This window comes from Acinonyx jubatus, chromosome B1 (assembly GCF_027475565.1).
Source record: "Acinonyx jubatus isolate Ajub_Pintada_27869175 chromosome B1, VMU_Ajub_asm_v1.0, whole genome shotgun sequence".
In the NCBI taxonomy this organism is placed as follows: domain Eukaryota; kingdom Metazoa; phylum Chordata; class Mammalia; order Carnivora; family Felidae; genus Acinonyx; species Acinonyx jubatus.
In genome coordinates, this window is record NC_069382.1 from 50,237,407 (window position 1) to 50,253,971 (window position 16,565).

The following is a 16,565-nucleotide window of genomic DNA, read 5'->3' on the forward strand; positions in this document are numbered from 1 at the left end:
AAACCAGGAGTTCCTATGACCCCCCCTCAGTTTCAATAATTTGCTAGAATAGCTCACAGAACTCAGTAAAGTGCTTTGCTCACTATTACTAATTTATTATAAAGAATACAACTCAGGAATAACCGAATGGAAAAGATACATAGAACAAGGTATGGGAAGGGACATGGAGTTTTCAGGCCCTCTCTAGGTATGCCCCTGTTCCAGCACCATCATATGTTCACCAACCCAGATGTTCTCTGAGCTCCTTCAGTTAAGGTTTTTATGTTGGCCTCATTATGTAGGCATGATTGACTAAATCACTGGCCACTGGTGATTAATTCAATCTCCAGCTCTGGGGCTGTAAGTTCTAACCTTCTAATCAGGAGATCTTCTAATCAGGAGATCAGTTCTCTATCCTAAGGGGTTTTTCAAGTCACCATATTAACATAAACTCAGGTGTGGTTGAAAAAGGCTTGTTATGGATAAAAAAAGAGACACTCCTTTCTTCTTTATCACCTGAGAGCTACTTTAGGGGCCACAACGAGAATCACATATTAAAACAAAGATGCTTCTATTGTTCTTAGACTTAATAAATTACAAAGATTTTAAGGGTTCTGGCCAGGGACCCAGATGAAGACCACAACATATATTTCTTATTATATTACAAGATTACAACAATATTCCTCAGTTACCTACAAGAATCCCCAATTACCTACAAGTCTCCCTAGCTACCTAGAAGGCTTTCCAATTATGTACAAGTCTTGCTCCCTCCTTCCTTAAGGTCTCTTCTGTCACCTTGTCAGTTAGACCTCCCCAAACACTCTGTTAAAAACACCTGCTACCTTCCCCAATCTGCACTCCCTATACCCTTTCCCTGCTTTATTTTCCTATAGCACTTATGATCATCTGATAGAGTCTATATCTTCAGGATTTATTTAATTTCTGTCTCTTCCACTAGACTATAACCTTAGTGAGGGCAAGGGCTTTTCATTTTGTATTTACTCCTACATCCCTAGTTCTTAGAGAATTGCTTGGTACATATTAGACAATAAATAGTTGGAATGAATGAATGAATGAATGCCCTGAGAACAAAGGCTGGCCTCCCACTCAAGGTAGTTTGACATGGGAATGGTGTGCTTTTTCCTGATGAGTTGTATTATCTTGAGCAAGTCAAAGTTTTTTTCCTCTCTCCTCATGAGTTTTTCCAGAGGATGAGCCAAAATAATGTGAAAATTAACTATGGTTATATGTCTAAAAGCACAATGTGGAGTAGTAATGGACTTGGAGCTGGGAAGAACTGGGTTTGGATCCTGGCATATTTAGAGTAATTAGTCAGCATTCTTCAGGTAAACAGAACCAATAGGCTATTATATATCAAACATGTAATGATTTATTATTATAAGGAATTGGCTCATGCAATTATGTAGGCTAAGAAGTCCCATTATCTGCCATCTGCAAACTGGAGACCCAAGAAAGCCATTGATGTAGTATGAAGCCAGAGAGCCAGAAGGCCAATGGTGTAGTTCTAGTCCAAGTCCAAATGCCTGAGAAACAAGAAAAATGGTGATGTAAGTTCTACTCCAACTCTAAAAGCCTGAGATCCAGAGGGTTAATTGTGTAAGTCGGAGGGCCGAAGGTTGATGTCACAGCTCACATAATCAAGCAGAGAGAAAAATTTCCCCTCTTCCACCTTTTTGTTTTATTCAGGCCTTCAAGTGATTGGAAAATGTCTGCCCACATTGGGAAGGGCCATCTTCTTTATTCTATGGACAAATTCAAATGCTAATCTCATCTGAAAACACCCTCACAGACACACTCAGAAATAATGTTTAACTAAATATCTGGGCACTCCATGATCCAATCAAGTTAACACATAAAATTAACCCCTAGATCCAGTAACTTGTGATCTGGTCTGGTTCCTTAACTTGTCCTAGGTTGCTTTCTTCGCTGTGAAATGAGGAAAGGAGATAACTTGGTCTAGTTTACAGAGTTGTTCTCCAGATTAAATGTGATGGGAAATGCAAAACCTTGACATGCAGGAAGCCATCAGAACAAGCCAGTGCCTTATCCTTCCACAACGCCAGGTACCTCACTCAGAATCCAAGAGGGTTAGATGTAAAGATGACCTCAGAGACTGTATACCTAGGACAATGATCATGATCTTCCCCTGACCAAAAATGCAAAGTTGGTGATTAACTTGTAAACTGGGCTCCAGAACACTACTGCATCATCACAGTAAGCATCTTTGGGATGCATTACAATGCAGTTGTGGACTGCATGTGTGTATCCCCCTCCAAATTCATTTGTTGAGACCTAACTCCAATGTGACAGGATTTGGAGGTGATAATTAGATAATTAGGTCATGAGGGTGGAGTCCTCATGAATTGGATTAGTGTCCTTATAAGAGACAGGGAGAGATCTCTCACTTGCCATGTGAGGACCCACTGAAAAGGCAGCTGTTTGAAAACCATGAAGAGAGCCCTAAGAACCAACCATACTGGCACCCTGAGTTTGGATTTCCAACTTCCAGAACTATGAGATATAAATATCTGTTGATTAAGTCACTCAGTCTAGGGCACATGTGGGCCTTGAATAACATGGATTTTTAACTGCACAAGTCCACTTACACATATTTTTTCCAATAAATTCTGTGGAAAAATTTTTGGAGATTTGCAAAAATTTGGAAAAACAGACAAATTGCATAGCCTAGAAATACCAAAAAAATTTAAAAATTTGGTGTGCCACAAATGCACAAAATACATGTATATACTAGATTATTTTATCATTTACTGCTATAAATACACACATATTTCTTACAAAAGGTTAAAATTTGTCAAAGCATAGGCACACAAAAATTATAGACCATACATGGAACAATTCACAGTCAAATAAGAAATAATAAGTAAACATAAAAATGCAGTATTAAATCATAACTGCACAAAATTTAACCATACTGTATACTGTACTACTGTAATAATTTCATAACCATCTCCCATTGCTATTGCAGTGAGCTCCAGTGTTGGGAGTATCCACTTAAAACACTGTGATGCCAATTATTTCCATGTATGCTGTTGTCTTTCCAGCAAATTGTATATTGCAGTAAAAAGTGATCTCTCATGGTTCTTGTGTATTTTTCATTATGTTTAGTGCAATACTGTAAACCTTGAGTAACACTATGCACCCATATGAAGTGTTACTAGTGATACTGATAGTGATCCCAAGAAGCAGAAAAAAAGTCATGACATTACAAGAAAAAGTTTCTTTCAAATGTATCATACGCTGACGTGTGCAGCTGTGGTTGCCTGCCATTTCCAAGATAAATGAATCCAGCATAAGGACGTTTGTAACAAAAAGAAAAGGAAATCCGTGAAGACATCACTGCAGCTATGCCAGCAGGTGCAAAAATCTTGAACTTTTTGCAAAGTGCCTTTTTATCTCATATTAAAAATGCAGCTTTCATATGGGTGCAGGATTACTATAAGAAAGGCATGCCTCTAGCCTCTAATATGATTTCAGGAAAAGCAATGTCATTATATAACAACAAAGCAAAAGGAAGGTGAAGGATCTAAAGCTGGTGAATTTAATGCCAACAAAGGATAGTTTGATAATTTTAAAAAGAGGTTTAGATTAAAAAATGTCAAGATAACAGGAGAGCAGCTTCTGCTGACCAAGAAGCAGCAGATGAGTTCCTAGATGGCATTAAGAAAAGGACACCCACCAGAAGGAGCCAAGATGGCGGAACAGCATGGAAGTTTTTTGTGTGTCTCGCATCCATGTAATACAGCCAGACCGACACTAAACCATCCTGCACACCTACAACACTGATTGGAGGATTAACACAACAATCTGCACAACCTGAACCACAGAATTCACCAGGTATGCAGCGCTGACAAGTGAACTTGGGGAGTGAGAAGCTGCGGGAAGGGAGGTGCTTTTGCGGGTGGAGAGAGGATGGAGACCAGGGGGAGAACACAGGAAAAGCACCCCTCCCCAAAAGCAGCTGGAGAGAAAGTAATAAATTGGAAATAGCCGCAGGGACTAAACTAAAAAGGGAGAAAGGAGAAAGGAGAGGGTTGGAATTCCATTAAGACTGTAAACAAGGGAAGTGCAAAGGCTGCAACTCCACAGCTAGATACCTGGCAGTGCTCTGGTGGGAAGGGTGTATCCCCAGGAACAGAGTGGGGTCTGGGAGGTTCTCGGGCCACACGGAGAAAGGCGGTTCCACTGCTGGATGGACATTTGGTAGAGACTGTTGAAGCCACCTGGTCCCAGAAGACCCCAGAAAATGGCTACAATTGCTGGTGCTGGAAAAGGGTCGTTAAGGGTGAAGCCTGGTGCCAGCTGTGTGCTGTGATTTTCCATAATCCCTGAAATGCTGCTGCTACACAATCTCTTGAACTTTTTCTGGGGCAGGCTGGCACCTGACACAGTCTCGGGCACCAGCAGCAGAAGGCTCCAGCAAGCGTTTGTGGGTACAGCCAATGTTCGGCCATTGCTCCTTTCAGCCATTGCTCGGTGAGACCCTCCCACAGAGGGGTGGAACAGGTCAAAGCCACAGTCTTTCAGAAGTAAGGGGCCAGGGAAGGCAGCCACATCTGAGACAAAACTCGGGAGAGAGGTATTGCCTGGGGCTTGGTCATGGAGAGTGAAAAAGGGGGGAATGGATGAGAGCTGAAGACAGAGGATGGGTGCACGATTGCTGATCCAGAACAGACTGGGTACATGGGTGACGTCATTTTCACCACTCCCATGCATGCGCATACGCACCTGCAAGCCTCACAACAATCCACCCCAGTAGGCTAGCATAGCCATCTAGTAAAGAACAGAGCCATTGCACTGAGCCCCGCCCAACTGGGCCAACCTCACTCTTCAAGAACACAAGTCTCACCTCCTACTTAGTTTATGGACTATAAAGCACTTCATAGTCTGACTTCCAGGGGAAAGCGAAGTAATTTCAGGCCTGTTTCAATCTATTAGCACGTCCATCTATTCGATTTTCTTTTTTTTTCTCTTTTTCACTTCTTTTCTTTTTCTTGAATACACAAAAAGAAAAAATTCATTTTTATTTTCAATTTTTATTAAAAATAGTTTTCTTTAATTTTTTTACTATATTTTTTACTTTTGTGTAAATTTTTTCAAATTCTATTTTACTTCCATCATTTTATTTTAGTCTACTACAGTGTATTCACTTTTTCAAATTTTCAAATGATTTCTTTTTTCTTTTTTTTCTCTTTTTTGTCTCTTTTCTTGAATATAAAAAAAGAAAAAATTCATTTTTATTTTCAATTTCTAGTAAAATATTTTTCTTTAATTTTTTTTCTACTATATTCTCTACTTCTGTGTAATTTTTTTCAAATTCTATTTTACGTCCATCATTTTATTTTAGTCTACTTCAGTGTATTCACCTTTTCAAATTTTCAAAAAATCGCCTTTTTATTTTTTTTTTTCCTCTTTTTTGTTTCTTTTCCTTTTTTTGAATATAGAAACAAAAAAAGTTCATTTTTATTTTCAATTTCTGATAAAAATATTTTTCTTTAATTTTTTGATACTATATTCTTTACTTTTGTGAAAATTTTTTCAAATTCTACTTTACTCCCATCATCTCATTTTAGCATACTTCAGTGTATTTACTTTTTCAAAGTCCAAACAATTTCCTTTTTTTTCATCCCCTCCCTTTTTTTTCTCTAATCTATCAAGCCACTTTCAACACCCACACCAAAACACCTAGGATCTAGCATCATTTATTCGATTTATGTGTGTGTTTAATTTTTTAATTTTAATATTTTTTAATTTTAAATTTTTTATTTTAATTTTTCTACCTCATTAATACCCTTTCTCTGCTCAAAATGACAAAATGAAGGAATTCACCCCAAAAGAAAGAGCACGAAGAAATGACAGCCAGGGATTTAACCAACACAGATACAAGCATGATATCTGAACCAAAATTTAGAATTGTGAGAAGAAGAATACTAGCTGGAGTTGAAAATAGGTTAGAATCCCTTTCTGCAGAGATAAAAGAAGTGAAAAATAGCCAGAATGAAATTAAAAAATGCTATAACTGAGCTGCAATCATGGATGGATGCCGCGGTGGCAAGGAAGGCTGAGGCAGAACAGAGATTCAACGATATAGAGAACAAACTTATAGAGAATAATGAAACAGAAAAAAGAGGGAGATTAAGGCAAAAGAGCACTATTTAAGAATTAGAGAAATCAGTGACTCATTAAAAAGGGACAACATCAGAATCATAGGGGTCCCAGAAGAGGAAGACACAGAAATAGGCGTAGAAGGCTTATGTGAGCAAATCATAGTGGGAAGCTTTCCTAACCTGGGGAAAGACACAAACATTAGAATCCAGGAAGCATGGAGGACCTCCATTAGAGGGTCATAAGAGGAAAATATATATCAATCCAGGCCTTCCTAAAGAAGGAAGAAAATTCTCGGATACACAACCTAACCTCACACCTTAGGGAAGTGGTGAAAGAACAGCAAATAAAACCCCAAACCAGTAGAAGGCAGGAAATAATAAAGATTAGAGCAGAAATTAACGCTATCAAAACCAAAAAACAGTAGAACAGATCAATGAAACCAGAAGCTGGTTCTTTGAAAGAATTAACAAAATTGATAAACCACTAGCCAGTTTGATCAAAAAGAAAAAGCAAAGGACCAACATAAATAAAATCAAGAATGAAAGAGAAAAGATCACAACCAACACAGCAGAAATAAAAACAATAATAAGAGAATATTATGAGCAATTATATGCCAATAAAATGGGCAATATGGAAGAAATGAACAAATTCCTAGATACATATACACTACTAAAACTGAAACAGGAAGAAATAGAAAATTTGAACAGACCCATAACCAGTAAGAAAATCGAATTCGTAATCAAAAATCTGCCAAAAAACGAGAGTCCAGGGCCAGATGGCTTTCCAGGGGAATTCTACCTAACATTTAAGGAAGAGGTAACACCTATTCTCTTGAAGGTGTTCCAAAAAATAGAAATGGAAGGAAAACTTCCAAACTCTTTCTGTGATTCCAAAACCAGGCAGAGATCACACTACAAAGGAGAACTATAGACCAATTTCCTTAATGAACATGGATGCAAAAATCCTCAACAAGATATTAACCAACCAGATCCAACAATACATTAAAAAAATTATTCACCACGACCAAGCAGGATTTATACCTGGGATGCAGGGCTGGTTCAATATCCGCAAAACAATTAACATGATTCATCACATCAATAAAAGAAAGGAAAAGAACCATATGACCCTCTCAATAGATGCAGAGAAAGCATTTGACAAAATACAGCATCGTTTCTTGATAAAAACCCTCAAGAAAGTAGAGGTAGAAGGAGCATACCTCAAGATAAGAAAAGCCATATGTGAACGACCCAATATTAATATCATCCTCAATGGGGAAAAACTGGGAGCTTTCCCCCTAAGATCAGGAGCAGGACAGGGACGAGCACTCTCACCACTGTTATTCAACATAACATTGGAAGTCTTAGACTCTGCAGTCAGACAACACTAAGAAATAAAAAGCATCCAAATTGGCCAGGAGGAGGTCAAACTTTCACTCTTTGCAGATGACATGATACTCTATATGGAAAACCCAAAAGATACCAGCAAAAAACTCCTAGAATTGATTCATGAATTCAGCAAAGTTGCAGGATATAAAATTAATGCACAGAAATCGGTTGCATTCCTATACACCAACAATGAAGCGACAGAAAGAGAAATCAAGGAATCAATCCCAGTTACAGTTGCACAAAAAAACCATAAAATACCTAGGAATAAATCTAACCAAAGAGGTTAAAAATCTATACACTGAAAACTATAGAAAGCTTATGAAAGAAACTGAAGAAGACACAAAAAAAATGGAAAAAGATTCCATGCTCCTGGATAGGAAGAACAAATATTGTTAAAATGTTGATACTACCCAAAGCAATCTACGTATTCAATGCCATCTCTATCAAAATAACACCAGTGTTCTTCACAGAGCTAGAACAAATAATCTTAAAAATTGTATGGAACCAGAAAAGCCCCAAATAGCCAAAGCAATCTTGAAAAAGAAAACCAAAGCAGGAGGCATCACAATCCCAGACATCAAGCTATACTACAAAGCTGTAATCATCAAGACAGTATGGTACTGGCACAAGAACAGACACTCAGATCAATGGAACAGAATAGAAAACCCAGAAATGGACCCACAAACGTATGGACAACTAATCTTTGACAAAGCAGGAAAGAATATCCAATGGAATAAAGACAGTCTCTTCAGCAAGTGGTGCTGGGGAAACTGGACAGCGACATGCAAAAGAATGAACCTGGACCTTTTTCTTACACCATACACAAAAATAAACTCAAAATGGATGAAAGACCTCAATGTAAGACAGGAAGCCATCAAAATCCTCGAGGAGAAAGCAGGCAAAAACCTCTTTGATCTTGCCCTCAGCAACTTCTTACTCAACATGTCTAGAGGCAAGGGAAACAAAAGCAAAAATGAACTACTGGGATCTCATCAAAATAAAAAGCTTCTGCACAGCGAAGGAAACAATCAGCAAAACTAAAAGGCAACTGACAGAATGGGAGAAGATATTTGCAAACGACATATCAGATAACAGGTCTGTATCCAAAATCTACAAAGAACCTATAAAATTCAACACCCAAAAAACAAATAATCAAGGGAAGAAATGGGCAAAAGACATGAATAGACACTTCTCCAAAGAAGACATCCAGGTAGCCAACCGACACATGAAAAAATGCTCAACATCACTCATCATCAGGGAAATATGAATCAAAACCAAAATGAGATACCACCTGACACCTGTCAGAATGGCTAACATAAACAACTCAGGCAACAACAGATGTTGGTGAGGATGCAGAGAAAGAGGATCTCTTTTGCATTGTTGGTGGGAATGCAAGCTGGTGCAGCCAGTCTGGGAAACAGTATGGCGTTTCCTCAAAAAACTAAAAATATAACTACCCTAAGACCCAGCAATTGCACTCCTAGGCATTTATCCATGGGATACCGGTGTGCTGTTCTGAAGGGGCACATGTACTCCCCTGTTTATAGCAGCACTATCAACAATAGCCAAAGTATGGAAAGAGCCCAAATGTCCATCGATGGATGAATGAATAAAGAAGATGTGATATATACAATGGAGTATTACTTGGCAATCAAAAAGAATGAAATCTTGCCATTTGCAACTACGTGGATGGAACTGGAGGGTATTATGCTAAGTGAAATTAGTCAGAGAAAGACAAATATCATATGACTTCACTCATATGAGGACTTTAAGAGACAAAACAGATGAACGTAAGGGAAGGGAAACAAAAATATAAAAACAGGGAGGGGAACAAAACAGAAGAGACTCATAAATATGGAGAACTGAGGGTTACAGGAGGGGTTTTGGGAGGAGGAATGGGCAAAATTGGTAAGGGGCATTAAGTAATCTACTCCTGATATCATTGTTGCACTATATGCTAACTAATTTGGATGTAAATTTTAAAAAATAAAACATAAAAAAAAAAGGACACCCACCTGAACAGATTTTTTCATGCGGATGAAATTGCCCCATTTGGGGAGTTGGGGGAATCACAAAGGACATTTATTACTATGGAGGAAGAGCAAGCACCAATATTTAAGGCAGGGAGGATAGGCTAGCTCTACTGTTTTATGTCAACGTTGGGTTTATAATCAGGACTGCTATTATCTATATAAGTTGCTAACCCTGAGTCTTGCAGGGAAAAGATGAACACCAGCTTCCAGGTTTTGGTTGTATAACAAGAAGGACTAGACAACAAAAACCTTTTTTCTGGATTGGTTCCATCGATGCTTTGTTCTTGAAGACAGAAATACCTTGCCACTAAGGGACTGCCTTTTAAAGTTCTTCTGAGACTGGAAATGCTCCTAACCATACAGAGGCCCGTGAGCTCAACACCAAAGGACTAGAAGTGATCTTATCATCAAACACATCTGTATTTTAGCTCCTAGATCAGGAGTTCATAAGGATCTTTAAGGCTCATTACACATGGTACTCTGTGTAAATGATTATCAAAGAAAGAGAATCCTGATAGAACATCATGAAGGTCTGACGGAATTACACCATTGAAGGTGCTATCATTGTTATAGGAAAAGCCATGAAATCCATCAAGCCTAAAACAATAAATTCCTGCTGGAGAAAACTGTCCACATGTTGTGCATGACTTTACAGGATTTACAGCACAACCAATCAAGGAAATCATGGAAGAGATTGTGGATATGGAAAAAAAATAGTGAGGAGTGAAGGGTTTTAAGATACGGATCTTGGAGAAATTCAAGAGCTAATTGACACCACACTAGAGGAATCAACAGAAGACAACTTGATGGAGATGGGTGCTTCTGAACCAGTGCCAGATGATGAGGAAGAAGATGTAGAAGAAGCAGAGCTAGACAATCTGGCAGAAGCATTCTTATTATTGAAGACTGCTTTTGACTCTTTTTCAACATGGACCCCTCCATGACACAGCCACTGAAACTAAAGCAAGTGTTGGAAAAAAGTATTGGTACAATATAGAAACATTTTCAGAGGGGGAAAATAGCAAAAAAGTCAGACAGAAATTATGTTGTATTTCCATAAAGTTATACCAAGTGTGCCTGTGTCTCCTGTCTCCCTTCCACCTCCTCCACCTCTCCTGCCTCTATCGCCCCCGGGGACAGCAAGACCAAACCCTCCTCCTTTTCCTCCTCAGCCTATTCAATATGAAAAACAATGAGGATGAAGACCTCTATGATGATCCACTTCCACTTAATGAATAGTAAATAATCATCATGCCATATAGTTAATAAACCTTCAGTGGTGTGTGTGTGTGTGTGTGTGTGTGTGTGTGTGTGTGTGAAAATCTAATAACTGTAAGGCAAAATCTGTACAAGACATTTTGTTTTGTTCATCATCATTGCCTAAGTATTCATTGTCTAGAACATTGTGTGCAAGACTTGTATGGAAGCGTAAAGCCTCTCCTACATAGGCATAAGGTGAGTGATATTTAATATAGATTAATCATGTGTTAGCTTTGTTACTGTTTTAAAACTTTGCTTCAAAAAATTACATTTCTGTACAGTATTCCTCTCTCATAACTGGAGAAACTGCATATCATCACAGGTAAGTGGTTTTTAAAAAACTGTAACAATGTTACTAATACTGCATTATGAATATGACTATAATACTACTTGCCATAAAAAATTTAAAACAATTCACTCATTAGTGTATAAGCAAGGCTACCTTGATACAATCATATCAATTATACTAGGCTACAAAGCAATCATATTGCTGCTTCAATGCATGGATCATTATACCTGTAAAGAAATATGAATTTATTTTTCACCTTATATTTTCATTTTTGATGTCTAGTGTTAGTAATATTTATAATATTTACAATGTTTTATATCATATAAGACAGTGTTGATGTAGGCACTGACAAATAATTCATCTTGTAAACAGATGATGTAAACTTACAATATTAATAAATACAGTACGGCACTGTCAACATATATTCTCTTCCTTATGACTTTCTTAGTAAGATTTTTTCTCTAGCTTACTTTATTATAAGAATACAGTATATAATATACATAACATACAAAATATGTATGTTAATCAACTGTTTATGTTATTGGTAAGGCTTTCAGTGGACAGTACATTATTAGTAGTTAAGTTTTTAAAGAGTCAAAGTTATATGGGGATTTTTGGCTGCAAGGAGGGTCTGTGTCCCTAACCCCGTATTGTTCTAGGGTCAACTGTATTTGTTATAGCAGCCAGAAGTGACTAAGACACATTGTGACTGTAGCCCGATCCTGTCAAACCTAATAGATAGGTCCTCTTATACCCTGTGTAGAAATAATGAAAACTCTGAGAGGAGAAAGAACTTGCCCAAGACCCTTTATAGAAGTGGAGGAGGCAGGATTTGAAGCTAATTATGTCTGACTTCTGAAATCACTTTCTTTTTTTAATATGAAATTTATTGTCAAACTGGTTTCCATACAACACTCAGTGCTCATCCCAACAGGTGCCCTCCTCAATGCCCATCACCCACGTTCCTCTCCCTCCCACCCCCCATCAACCCTCAGTTTGTTCTCAGTTTTTAAGAGTCTCTTATGTTTTGGCTCTCTCTCTAACCTTTTTTTCTTCCTTCCCCTCCCCCATGGTCTTCTGTTAAGTTTCTCAGGATCCACATAAGAGGGAAAATATATGGTATCTGTCTTTCTCTGTATGATTTATTTCACTTAGCATAACACTCTCCAGTTCCATCCACTTTGCTACAAAAGACCATATTTCACTCTTTCTCATTGCCAAGTAGTATTCCATTGTGTATATAAACCACAATTTATTTATCCATTCATCAGTTGATGGACTCTTAGGCTCTTTCCATAATTTGGCTATTGTTGACAGTGCTGCTATAAACATTGAGGTACAAGTGCCCCTATGCATCAGCACTCCTGTGTCCCTTGTGTAAATTCCTAGCATTGTTATTGCTGGGTCATAGGGTAGATATATTTTTAATTTTTTGAGGAACTTCCACACTCTTTTCCAGAGGGGCTGCACCAGTTTGCATTCCCACCAACAGTGCAAGAGGGTTCCCATTTCTCCACAGCCTCTCCAGCATCTATAATCTCATGATTTGTTCATTTTAGCCACTCTGGCTGGCATGAAGTGGTATCTGAGTGTGGTTTTGAGTTGTATTTCCCTGATGAGGAGTGACGTTGAGCATCTTTTCATGTGCCTGTTGGCCATCTGGATACTCTGGTTTCTCTTCAGATCGCATAAATCTTTCGCCTTTTACTGAAATCACTTTCTAGTATAACATGCAGACCACTTCCTGAATTATATAGCACAATATAAATGGAGGCACAATTTTTAGGGGATGCAAGTCCCTACATGGATATCAGATAGGAGACCAGATAACATCCTCCAAAGTCTCTAACAATGTCATTACTGGATATTGGTGAGGCTCTTGCAACCATAAAGGTCATAGTCCAACAATGACAATGGGTTTTGTCTGATCACCTGGTAACAGCTGCCTAAATGGCCCCATTGTGACCAAATCTTGGCTCAGCAGAGAGGAGTTATGATCAACTGGCCATATCTGTCATAAGAGCTGGGGGCTGTGGGTGGCAGTGGGTGAAGCATGGCAGTCATACCAGACATCAGCCTCCTTGACTGAGGTGACTTGCCCATGCTTGTATGGATGAGTATGTTCCCCACAGTCACTGTTCAGCAAACTGGTGTAAATGGAGAAATCATGAAGCTTCAGTCAGACCTTTCCCGCCAACTGTAAAGGCAACTGAAGAACACAATGGGTAATGCAACTGTTATGTTTGAACAAGTGCAATGCATGAATTGTGATCAAACCACAGCTTTATTTGTGTCCCCCACCATTTTTAAAACTCCATTCAGCAGGGATGATTTGTTCTTCCCTGATAAAAAAAAAAAAAAAAAAAAAAAGCTCTAGGTACACATTCTGGTTGTTCAGAGATGATAGTCCTCCAGGCACTTGAGTCCCAAACCCAGTTTCAATTTAGGCATTAGAATATATAAACCCTTGTCACACTCCAGAGGCTGAATCTGACTGTTAAGTGTCCTTCTCCCAGTCTGGGTCCAGTTAGGGACATGGGCCTTACTCACCTCTGGTTCTGCTCATCTTCCCCCATCTTGAGCTGCTCTTTCACTCCTGGCAGGGATCAAAGTTGGGGAGAGTGTGCAAATAAAGGTGAGCTAGCCCAAACATCAGCTTCCTGACCTCTGGGCCTAGGAGGCATTCCTTGCTGACTCTTAGGATGGTGTTTTCATGGGCTCTTCCATGGCTCCCTGCTAGCCTCCTTTCTCCTGCAGCCCCTAGGCCTGGTAGCATATCCCGGCCTCTTTCCTTGGGGGTCCCCTTGCCTCCTCCAGGAAAGCCCATGGGTGGGTCCCCTGTGCAATCCATACTGCACAAACTGTACACACTCCAGAGCCTAAGTTGTTGGTCAACCACTGTCTCATTTCCAGAACTCCCAGGTGGAGTCAAACTCCAGCCTCAGCTTCCCAGGGACTCCAGGAAGCTCTCTATCCTAGTCTTAACTGACATTTCTCAATGTGGTTCAGGATGATTCACACTGGAATCATCTGGAAGCAACTGTTAAAATGCTTAGATCTGGCTCCCCACCACTTCCCAATCCACTGGATTAGCATCTGAAGGAAGAAGCATGGAAATCAACATTGGAGTTACCAGATAAAATACAGAACTCCAGATACATTAGGATTTCAGACAAACGATTTTTTTTTAGTGCATGTATGCCCCAAACATTGCATGGGGTACATATACTAGAAATACATTCTTTACCTGAAATTCAAAATTAGGGCACCTGGGTGGCTCAGATGGTTAAGCATCTGACTTCAGCTCAGGTCATGAGCCGCGGTTTGTGAGTTCGAGCCCTGCATCGGGCTCTGAGCTGACAGCTCAGAGCTTGGAGAGTGCTTCAGATTCTGTGTCTTCCTCTCTCTCTACCCCTCCCCTGATCATGCTCTGTCTCTCTCTGTCTCTCTCAAAAATAAACAAACAAACAAAAAAAACAATCAAACAAACAAAATTAAGTGGGCATCCTGTATTTTTATTTGATGAATCTTACAACCCTAATCTGCACTGAATGAGCTCCCCAGGCTGCACATCAAAGTCAGAGATCTATTGGCCAGGACTGGGGTAAATAAAGTTACTATGATAATGCCACCCTGGGGACCTCTGAAGCATCAACCAGGCAGTAGTCCCATAAGTAACCTATGTCACCATGTGCCATCTTTTCTCTTTGGACTTCTATAGATTCCTTATAGAGCACTGAGGTTTCTCTCCACATCTGGGCCCCCATGTTTGCCTAATTCAGGGGGAGGTATTTCAATTGTAGTCTATAGGAATGGTAGCCACTGGAGATGTGGCTGTGTACAGTGGCTCTGTCCCCACCTGTTCCCCTCCATCAGTTCAGGCATTTTGTAATCTCCTGTTATAGTGAAAAGGCTTGACAAAAGAGAAAAAATGCTGGGCAGTGAATGAGTATTTCATAAGAAACAGGGCCCAAGTCATATTAATAGGAAAGATATAGACCCAAAAGGAAATGGATCTTCCTAGAGGTGAGCTATGCTTTTGTCCAGATATTTTTGTAGAAAATGAGCAGCAGTTTAGGGGATGTGCCCATCATCCTTGCCTACCCACAAGTAGAGATTAGCAGTAAGGGTCCAGGTTCCTCCCCTCTACATCCACATCCCCAGAACCTGAGCAAAAGGGAAAACCACCAGCATTCAGTAGCGGTGTGAGTAGCAGGGCCAGGGGAGGAAGAAAGCTGAGTCTAAAGAAAGAACAGAGGGAAAGCAGGAGCTTCCCAGTGAGTAGGGCCCAGTGACCCGGTATGCTTTGGTACCTTTACCCATATGCAAGTAAAAGAAAAAAAAAAAAGGTTAGCCCTTCATCAGGCCTCCTCTGTTTGAAGAGGCAGATTATCTATCATAAAGAACAGATGGGGAATGCACCATCCCATGGCCACAAAACAGGCCCTGGCCCCACCCTCAGAAAGGACACCTAGATGCTGAGGAGCAGCTACCTGCAAGGGTAGAACAAGAGGAGGAGTGAGTGACTTGTCCTGGAATTTCTCCCCTCAGGAAGTAGCTGGAGTCACATTCTCGATATAGTAAAGAGGGGCCACCACTCAAGTCACGTGATCTTATTTTGGGCTTTATAACTTTACTGGTGGACCCTATCATTCCTTTTTTGCAAGTAAGAACACCAAGGGAGCAGGCTAGACAGAGTAGACACCGTGGTCTGGAAAATGACCTGTGGTCACTTTGGGAACTGAAATTAGTGAGATTCACTTCCTAACACTGGGCCTGGCCAGTGGCCAGGAAGGCAGTACTGAGGATGGTTAGGTAAAGTCCCAAATAAGTGTGCTGAAAGTTCAGGGAAAAAAATAGTAAGGTCTAAATCCCATGACTGAGGTGTTGACATAGGAGAAGCCATGGACCAGGAATTTACACCTCAGATCTGACCTTTCCATCTTTAGAAATGGACAGGGGCATATCTGGAGATTTGGAGGCCATGCATAATCAACCCAGAAAGTGGTGGGAGCAAGGATTGTCACCGGCTGGGCTGGGCATGAGGGGACACCAGAGCCTCTGAACCCAGCATGGAAGGGTCACACCTGCAGCTTCAGATCAGAGGCCTGAGCAGAAAACCTTAAGGGCAAATGTACTGGGTAGAGCATTAGTGCTGGGAGAGGCCTCTTGGCCTCCTGGAACTTCTGCCCAATCTATAGATCCAGCCTGGCAACCCCTTGCTGATGTCTTATACACAGATTCACAGAGAACTCTTTACATGACCAGCTTTGTGGAATAGGCATTTGAGACTTCAAAAAGGGTGGGAGTGACAGAGACAAAAGCAAGGTGCCTACCAAGGACTCAGTGAGGGACAGGTCCTGCCCAGATCAGCAGGAAGGGAATCTCAGACAAGAAGGCTTCAAGGATGAGGTCCTTCTGTGCAACCACCTTGAAAACAAAATGGCAGGAGGAGAAGGCTGCATGACCTGA

General features: G+C 40.1%; 1 protein-coding gene across 9 annotated transcripts in view; it reads right to left on the reverse strand.

Moving 5' to 3' along the window:
- Positions 1-16,565, reverse strand: part of PRSS51 (serine protease 51) — a 60,796-nt gene that overhangs the window by 41,969 nt on the left and 2,262 nt on the right. Inside the window, exon 1 of one of the 9 annotated variants that reach the window (XM_053216669.1) lies at positions 16,430-16,550. The exons of the other annotated variants lie outside the window; for them this stretch is intronic. The gene's annotated coding sequence lies outside the window, so the exon portion shown is untranslated. Of the gene's footprint in view, positions 1-16,429; positions 16,551-16,565 lie in introns of those variants that run through there. 9 annotated transcript variants of the gene reach the window in all.